The 9,863-nt window shown below is 43.4% G+C and overlaps 1 long non-coding RNA gene across 1 annotated transcript; it reads left to right on the forward strand.

The window, feature by feature from the left end:
* The first annotated feature begins 781 nt into the window (after window positions 1-781).
* Window positions 782-2,662, forward strand: LOC309539252. The gene is made up of 3 exons (XR_014222788.1): window positions 782-1,066; window positions 1,359-1,431; window positions 1,909-2,662. It is a non-coding gene; the product is annotated as an uncharacterized lncRNA (long non-coding RNA).
* Window positions 2,663-9,863: the final 7,201 nt, after the last annotated feature.

Consider the following 9,863-nt stretch of genomic DNA (forward strand, 5'->3'; position numbering starts at 1 on the left):
GGCACTTGGCCCTAGAACAATGCATATTTGGGGGTCTTTGGCCAAACATGCCCCATCTTGCTCTATGAGGGTTGCAGTTTTCACGTAGAGTAGACCATTGACCTCTTCCATGACAGCAATCCGAGCTTCCCACAACTCATTCCTCTCTGTCAGAGTCAGTTGACTCGACTGGCTTTCGGCCCCTTCCAAGGCCAGATATATGCCAAGCCCCATCTGACCTCCCTTCTTCACTTCCTCTTTCTTCTTCATCATGTCCTCATGAGAGGACACATACTTGAATCTCTCCAGCCTAATGTGCAAGAACAAGCATGGCTTTAGGCATCTCCAAGAACTGGATAACTTTCCCATCAACCATGTACAGTGGTACCTCAGGTTAAGTACTTAATTCGTTCGGGAGGTCTGTTCTTAACCTGAAACTGTTCTTAACCTGAAGCACCACTTTACCTAATGGGGCCTCCTGCTGCTGCTGCGCTGCCGCTGCACGATTTCTGTTCTCATCCTGAAGCAAAGTTCTTAACCCAAGGTGATATTTCTGGCTTAGTGGAGTGTGTAACCTGAAGCGTATGTAACCTGAGGTACCACTGTATTTCCAGGAATAAACATTGCTTTCTTATTTAACAAAATCAGAGTTCCAGTGTGATTGCATGTAGCGTACGGTGTGTTCCTTCTGCAGGGATTTCGTAGCAAGTTTATGTCTGCTGGTAATGTAAACTCAAAATGCCATTACTGGATCATCCAGTTAATCTGACTATCTGACTGTGTTACAGGACATGGCACATAACTCGTTTATGGAATACTATGCCACAAGATGTCACATCCAAGATGTACATCACTACATCTTAAAAGGGGAGTAGACAAATTAATGGAGAATCAGGCCATCAGTAACTATTGGTCATGATAGCTGTAGAGCATCTCCTTGTTCAGAGGCACTGTCTTGTTTGGTTGGTCACTGCAGAAAAGAGGATGATGGACTAGATAGACCTTGGGTCTAATGGTGTTGCAGGGCTCCCCTTACACTCTTAAGCCTGTGGATCATCCATACAAGGAATTCAGGAAGAAGCAGCAGGTGGGAAATGGTGTCCAAAAAATTAATATTTGTGTGCAATCTATGTATTCAGGAAGTGGGGGTGCTGGTTACATGTCTTTATGTAATTCCTGATCAATATGTTGCTGATTGTCCATCTTCCTTTCATCCCAGTTCTGTGTTCCTTCCAGTTTTATTCTTCTTTGTATTTCTTTATACCAGCAGTCTGAAAGAACTAGCCACAGTTATTTTCAGTTTAAATCATGACACTGCTGTAATGATTGGTCCGCTCTCCTTTCATACAAAATATTTAAACTTCTTCTTCTCCTTTAAGGAGATGGAGTTACTTTATCTGAGAACTGGAGTTTGACTTCAATGTCAGAAACCTGCAGCTGCAACAATAAGAGGTAGAAATTTGACCCCCTCCAGGTTGAAGGTGATGTGGATTAGAAAAATAGTGTTAGAGAACCTTGCCCTGTGAAATTGTAGCCACCACATAAATCAGCCAATAGCCTTGGCTAGCTTTTCCACAAATAACATGAAGATCTGCAGTCTCCCTGCTCCTATCAGTCCTGGTCATCTTGTTCACTCATACTGAGACACCAGATGTAACGAAGGGGCCCAGAGGGAAAGTAGGAGATGAGTTAAAATTAATAATTGCAGTGGCAACAAACATGTGCTATTCTGATATGAAACGGAAACCTCTGTGATATTTGGGGGCACATTAAAAGCTCCGATCGTGCAGAAAACCTGCTGCTGACTTCAAAACAACCTCGCTTTCAAACACTGCTGATAACAACTGAGAACAGAGCAGATGAAACGTTGACTGGATTTATGTTTTCTTCTGCTTGTTCATTCCTAGATCACTTTTTTTTTTTTTGCAGCTGCTTTGATCTACACTTCAGAAGTCCTTGTACATCTAACTGGGGGGGGGGGGGAGAAGAGTTAGCAATACATATCAGCCCTATTCGCTTCCTAGATGTGGTGTTTCTGTCACTGTGAGGCGGATGGCATTTTAATGAATGAAAAGGAGGGGGTTTTTCTTACATTTCAGTGTTAAGCCAGTTCAGGTTGTTGTGAGAGGTTTCATTTCCTGCTTCTGCATACTGAAAGAAAGAGCCAGGTAGACCAGAAGGGAAATTATAATCCTCACCACCACCAGCATGTGTTACTCGGGATAACGCCTTGTGCATCTGATGAAATCTGTTCCACAAAAGTTTATGCCGTAATGCGTTTGTTGCTCTTTAAAGAGCCAAAAGACTCTGCTGTTTATGCATTTATAAATATATCCCTGTATCCAGAAGAAACAAGACTGAAACATATGATAAAGTGGATTCTAGCCCACGAAAGCTTATGCCATGGTACATTTACTAGTCTTTAAACTAGTGTCCCAAGATTCTGTTGGTTTTGCTGAAACAAGCTAACAGTGCAGTCCACAGGAGCCAACTCCTAGGGGCCAAGATCCCTTTGCCCCCCCTAAAATATTTGAGGGGGCCTGGGCCCCCCAAAGTTAATGGGCATTGCCATTCAAATGGTGTTTGTGTGCTGAATCTTGTGATTGATTACCTGTCTCATCCTAAAATACCGGTATATTATTCAAGTTGACACCCCTGGTGCAGTTCTAATCCCATCTACTCAGAAGTAAGTCCTTTTGAATTCAGTGAGGCTTGCTCCCACGTAAGTGAGGCTAGGATTGCAGCCTAACGGGGCTGCCCCTCCGGAAACTAAGATTAAAAGGCATACTGAGCCTCTACTGAGAAATCAATAAGTATTCATGACCAACTAAGGCTTAGTCCTGCTAATATTACTTTTAGATTAAAAGCTAGGAAGGAATAACTGTGCTGTTAGAGCTATTAAAAATGCTCACTCATAAACCACAGTAGGGTAATACTTTCATTAGGACCAACCAAAATGTCACAGCAAGGTTTCACCTTTTCCATAACTTTACTTCAGCCTTGGATGTTAAGCAAAACGACATCTATTCTTAATAAATGTTCAGGAGAACTTGAAAGTTTCAGCCCTTATATACCCAGTCAATCACAGTAACTCTGTGGGTGAGGGCCTCTTGCAGATATCACCTTATTAGGAGGTCCATTCTAATGATACAGAGATTGGGAATTGAGTGTGGAGACCTCTACACTTTACACATTGGAATTCCCTCCTGCTATATATTAGACAGGTGCAGTCTCTGTGATCTTTTCAATGTCTAGTGAAAACCTTCCTCTTTCAGCAAACCTTTTAAGTGGAGATCTTTATCCCATACCTTATTCATATCAGAACTATTTTTAACTTTTTTCAATGTGGAAGTGGTTTTAAGGATATATATATATATATATATATTTGCTTTCGTAGATTTTCACGGGTACAGGAATGCAGGTTTTGGTGTCTTCGGGTGTCTTCCCGTGTAAGAGTCGGGGTGTCTGGGCGACGTTTCGACGAGGTCTCACTCGTCATCTTCAGGCTGGTGCTTTCGGCTTCTTGTTACTGGAACAGAGCAGAATCTGGTGTTTGAGTTCCTATAAATACTGTTGAGGGGTGTGGTGTATAGCCTCCAACGTTCTGGGCAGAGAGGAAGTTCCTAGATTAGTGTGCCTTTTCTTCTTTTGTTCCTTAATTACTTGAGGGATATCTTGAGTGATTTCATGAGTGATATTCTGAATACCACTGGGTGGGTCATTAAGTGTAGATTAGTTGCTAAAGCTTTCGTGTCTTGACCTCTTGAGCTTGTGAAGAGTTTTTCTGAGAAGATGGCTGTGCTGCATTTAGTTGTGCTCTGGCTTGGCTTCGTGTATAGGGGCGAGCTGTGATTTTGTGCCTTGTGCCAGCCAGATCTGTGTAGGGATTGCAGGGGGGTGCAGCATCCGGAGGTGCCACTATAGTTTGGCTACTGGATGGAGTCTGTAATATGTCTGTGGAGAGGGTCTGGGTTTGGGTCTGGTGTGGTTGATTGGTGACGGCGTTCTGTGTGCCTCTGGTTCTGGTGTCGGTTTTTGTGGGGAGGGCTAATTTCCAGATGTCTGGCAGGCGGGACGTGTCGTCACGTTTGTTCATGTTGTGAGGGTGTTTCTCTATCTCGATGGCTTCCATGATTATTCTCTTGTGGTGATGTTCCATGTTAAAGAGCAATTTGGAATCTGCAAAATTAATTTCGTGTCCTGTTTCTTTCATGTGTTGGAAAAGAGAGGAAGTTTTTTCTTCTTTTTTGACGGCATTCTTGTGTTCTGCGATACGTGCATTTATTCGTCTGTTTGTTTGTCCAATGTACGTGGCTGGGCAGACTTTGCAGGGTATTTCATAGACCCCTTGGTTTTCCAGCTGGATTTTGTCTTTTGGGTTTCTGAGGATATTGGCTATTTTTTGGTTGGTGCAGAAGGCTGTTTTGATATTGTGTTTATGGAGGATTTTGCTAATTTTGTCTGTAGTGCCCTTGATATAAGGAAGGAGGGCCATGCCATTGTTTTCTTCTGTGTCTTGGTTTTTGGGGGGTGTTTCTTTTTGGATTAGCTTCGTAACCTTGTTTTTCTGGTATCCATTGGCGATTAACACATTTGAGAGATTCTGTAACAATCCATATATATATATGGATTGTTCTTAGTTGTTTTATATGTGAATTTTAAATTATTTTAACACTTGGTTTTATGGTTGTAGATGTTTTCATTTCATCTTATTATACATCTGTGTATTCTGTTTATTGTCTTAACCTACCCAGGAACCTTATGGTAGAGGGCAGGTAAGAAATAAAGATATAAATAAAAGTTTGTTCACCATTCCATGACATTTGGATAGGCTCTAATTACTTAATAATGGACCAACATGACTACTTTTGTTGACCATACCTACTATTCATGATAATCCTGTTTCTCTTCAATTGAGTAGATTTCAAACCTTTCTCTCCTGGAATGCAAACTCACAATATGACCATGGCTGTTCAGGAGGTACATAGCACAGCAGAATCAGAGTCTGGGAACTAGGAAATAAGAACTAGGAAAATTTGGAAATATGTGGGAAGCTGCTCTAGGTGACCATATAAGAATAAACAGTAGGTGGAGACAGTAGTGTCACCAAGGCAGGACTTTGAGGCAGATGTTGAGGACCTCTCTCAAAAAAAAAAAAATCAAGAAGGAAGGCCCTCAAATTTAGTACTGGATTATTTTATTTTATTATTTTATTTTTATTTTTTTAAATTTATATACTGATTGTACAAAAGCCTCAAAGTGGTTTACAAAGAAGATGAAATTATCAATTAAAAATTACAATAATTTAAAGCCAATGCATGCAGAAAATGATCAGCTGCTTTCAGAGTAATTTCTGAAGTAAGTGGAATAATAGACATTATCATTAAAAGAGGCCCCTCCCGTAAAAACATTAGGTCTAAAAGTAGTCCACAGTAGTCTAATTGCACCACTTGGTGGAGAAAGCAACCCTGTCTACTTCAATTCCCCTTTTTAAAGCTTCATTCTGGAAGGAAAAGCAATCATTAGTCCTCCACAGTGGGAGAGATGTCCTGAGTTCCCTCTTCAGATGTTACTATATGCACACACAAAAAAGCAATTTCATATGCTAGCCACTCATATTTTTGCTTTCCCCCCATAACATTTAAAGTCACTTAAAATACCATAGTTACATTTGCACAGCACTTATAATTTTCCTACATTGGAATCACTACCCTCTAGAAGAGAAACATGCAAAACATATGTAGGTTGTCATGTATGATTACCACGCAAGCACAGAGTTTGCAAGATGCACACGGAGGGCACACATGCTGCAAAGCTGAGACCAAAGGTGGTTTCTGGTGTGTGCATATTCAGAAAAAATAGATGTGAGTGGAGGTGATTGTACGCAGGGAGCAGAAAACTTGTAACATATGAATGGCCCTTGGATGCAGTTGTTCTGGGGGGAATTGATGCTTAAAAAAATAATAATTAAGCCACATCCTATTGAAGTATGCACCAGCTATCCAACTTCTGAGGATTTTTAAAATAATTTAGGAAATGTCACAGTGACATGTCTCCAGCACCTCAAGCTTTTGACATCTTTACTTGACGTTGCTTGAAATTGGCATTGATTCCCATTGAAGTTATTTCCAGGAGGACATGATAAAAGTGGCATAAAAACTATTCCACCATATACCCAATCAAACCGTAAACCTAACAAATCAAGTGCCTAAGCGAACAAATAATCAGAGCCTTCCACGTTGCATGACGTTACCCAACTTTATTTTTGTTTAATTCTAGTACAGTATGTTGAATTGTGGGGGGTGGGGGCGGCATAAATTCAGTCAGGGCGTGCGCTGAAACTTGCAACGATTTCCTTAACAACATTGTTTTTGCTGAGCGATTCCACTTCCCGCTGCAGAATGAAAAACTTTAACCCAAATGGTAACAGTGGAGAGACTCGCCTTGCCCCAGCCATGGGCTGTGGAACGTGGAACAAGCGGTATCCCCTGCGTTGATATACTGTTCAAAACAATATTTGTGCACAACGCGGACAAAATTCTCCTCGCCGTGTATAGGAGCTGGATTCAGGAGGACCAGGGAATGTGGACTTTTTGCATGGCAATGCAACTCCCAGCTGGAGTTGTGGGCTCTGCACATCCGAATATAATAACCAACGCACGGGTGCATAAGGTGTACACTGATCAAAGTTGCCTCCTGCAACATCTCTGCAACCCCAAGAGCAGAAGCCAGGAAGCCTGCAGAACTTGAGACGTCTCACGCGATTGGCTGCGCGCCCCTTTCTATACGTCCAATGCTACGTCCTCAACTTGTTTCTCTTGGTGAAAGTCGCTTAAGCGAATAACAGGAGGCGTGCAGAGACTCGCAGGGCTTCCATCAGATAAGGTGCCCAAATACTTCGCTCCTCATCACCCCATACACGCATAACCTTCATCTCGGCTCGTTTGTCCTGGGATGGATCCGTAGCCGCCCAGCTGATTACGGGCCGAGATTAAGATGGCATTAATCAGCTGATCGGTTAAGATTCATATAGCATATTGGAAGTGATTTAGCAACGTGTGGAGCAAAGGAAGGTCGTGGCTACCAAATGCCGGTCGTTTTTATTGTCTTCATAATTCATAAACGCTGGGGATGTGGAGCATCAGTCCAGTGATTGGAAGCATTGATTCCTTAACGCCTAAATTAACATTTTGATGTGAACTGTTTCACCCCATTTAGAAAGTTTTGTTACGTTCGCTCTCTTTTTCTCCTCTTCAGATTGGATTCCTCTTTGCACTGCTGTTGTTGTGGACTCCGTAATAAAAGTCTTTAAATAGTCAGGTACTTTGGCGTCCCGTGGCCATTTTAATTGGCTAATCCACCAGGCAAAAACTAGATCCTTAATCTCCGAACATCTTAATGGATAGGTAGAACTGTAATAATAATAATAGCAACAACAACAGCAGCAGCAGCAAATCAGCAGCCTAACAAAGTTAAATAGTTGCATCGCCTTGTTTCTGCATAAAACAAGTATTTGTCCATCAATGATTTTTTTTTTTAATCTTCTTTTCTTAGTTATGCGCACAGACCACTTAAGGGCAACTACACTTTGGGTTTCAGCTCTCTCAAATCCCAGCCGTCCCGTTTAACTACCTTGTGGCTCTCTGTCTGCAAGGGTGTTCAAAGATTAAATTCTAGTGTTCTCCGTATTCAACCTGCTTTGCAGAATCTCTTTTCCTCGACTCTTAAAGGAGAGAAAATAGAAGGTGGGATCGGACGGGATAAAACTGCGGAGCCTCGGTTCGCTTTTCCCATTTCCCACATCGACTTGTTTCCAGGCTGGGCCTCTCTGAAGTCCAGACCCAGGCAAATTCCTACCTGAGCGCAAAAAGCGCAAGGCTCCTGGAGCCCAATTCTCGTAAAGCAATGCTACCAGAATGTATGGATTATGGTTCTTAAACGGATCTCACATTCGCCCTCGGCTGTGTTTTTCCCCTGAGCCAAGACGCAGCTGCAGGTTCGGGAGGGCTGCGCTCCTGGAACTCTGCCCGAAATCATCTTGTCGCTCCCTGCTAAGTTTACTCAGGAGAAATCCCATGGATTTCCATGGGACTTGCTTAGGTTTGCAGTATATTTAGGAAACAAATCCCACGGAACTCGGTGAAAATCTATTTAGGAATGGTCTGTGGGTGATCTTGGTCCGAATGGTACATTCAGGAGGATTAACAGCGCACAGCTATCCAAATGGTTAGTGTAGAATTAGGGGCGCGGAGGGGGTGCTAATCAAATCCATGCCTTTTGCGAGTATGGGGGGCGGGGGGCTGGCGGAGGAGTTAGGAGAGACTTGCTTCGGATTCATGGTTCACGGTGAAAGAAAGCAGCCCTTTCCATGTCTTCCTTTCCCAATAGGAATAAATAAACCTAAAATATTTTCATGCTTCTGGGACGAGGTCCAGAGATTATACAAATGTTGTTGTTTAGAAAACTCAATAAATTGAATTAAAGTAGCAAAGCTCTCTTGCAGCCTGTAATGCACGTTTCGCAATGTAAAGCTTGCATTCTTGGGTTTTGCTCTCGAAGGACGTGGGAAGCAACTTAAAGGCGAGAGATTCGACTTAACGGGGTCTGACGTCGATCTGGATTGTTCAGTAGAGTGGTACGTTAGGAACAGCAAGCGCGGAAAGGCAAGTAACTACAAAGTTCCCGGGATTTGACTTCACCAGAAACTCGAACGCAGGAAATACGTGTAAATCCAGATACTCCGCCTGGACTCATTTGGGGATCAAAGGATGAGTTATATTGGGAAGCTGCGGGCTGTTCCGGGAGCCTTTTTCCTCTCGGGAAGGAGGCGGCCAGGTGGGCGAGGATTTTAGCTGTAGTGACAGATTCTGCGGCGCAGGAGCTTATTTACATTCGCCATAACCACGCCCCTTCTAAGACTATATAGAGCAAAAGTTAACTTCCAGCCATGTAGACATGAAGGCTTCAAAGATGAAGCCAAACTTTTTCTCATCGCCATCCCTCCTCCAGCTTTACTGAGCATCACCCCGCCTAGCGAAGAGTTCTGATAATCTGAGAAGCTTGCACCCTGTTTTGTTACATTTTCATTGGTGGTAATAAAGGCGCTGGGGATTTCCCAAAGTAAAAGTAGCAGTTTAGCTGGGGACCAAGAGCAATCTGCAGTCGCTCCTCTTCTTCAAAGTGGGGGTGACTGAAGTCGAGGATTTTGCATATTCCGGGGGAAATTGTGGTCTCCTTTCTGGGTGAAGAAGGTGTTAGTCCTGCTTGTGCCTAACTCAATCCCATCCCGAGACCACATAACACCGCTCTTGAAAGACCTCCATTGGCTCCCAGTACGTTTCTAAGCACAATTCAAAGTGTTGGTGCTGATCTTTAAAGCCCTAAATGGCCTCGGCCCAGTATACCTGAAGGAGCGTCTCCACCCCCATCGTTCTGCCCGGACGCTGAGGTCCAGCGCCGAGGGCCTTCTGGCGGTTCCCTCATTGCGAGAAGCAAAGCTACAGGGAACCAGGCAGAGGGCCTTCTCGGTAGTGGCACCCGCCCTGTGGAACGCCCTCCCATCAGATGTCAAAGAGAACAACAACTCCAGACTTTTAGAAGACATCTGAAGGCAGCCCTGTTTAGGGAAGCTTTAATGTTTGATGCATTACTGTATTTTAATATTTTGTTGGAAGCCACCCAGAGTGGCTGGTGAAGCCCAGCCAGATGGGCGGGGTATAAAGAAGAAGAAGAAGAAGAAGAAGAAGAAGAAGAAGAAGAAGAAGAAGAAGAAGAAGGAAGAAACCTTACAGACCGTGGAAGGTCCACTGCTGCACCTCGGGACCAAGAATGGCAGGTGATGGGAGCAGGCAAACAGGCCCGCCCTCAACATCTGGTCCACTGGC

Source organism: Podarcis vaucheri (genome assembly GCF_965113315.1).
Source record: "Podarcis vaucheri genome assembly, chromosome: 8".
Classification (NCBI taxonomy): Eukaryota; Metazoa; Chordata; class Lepidosauria; order Squamata; family Lacertidae; genus Podarcis; species Podarcis vaucheri.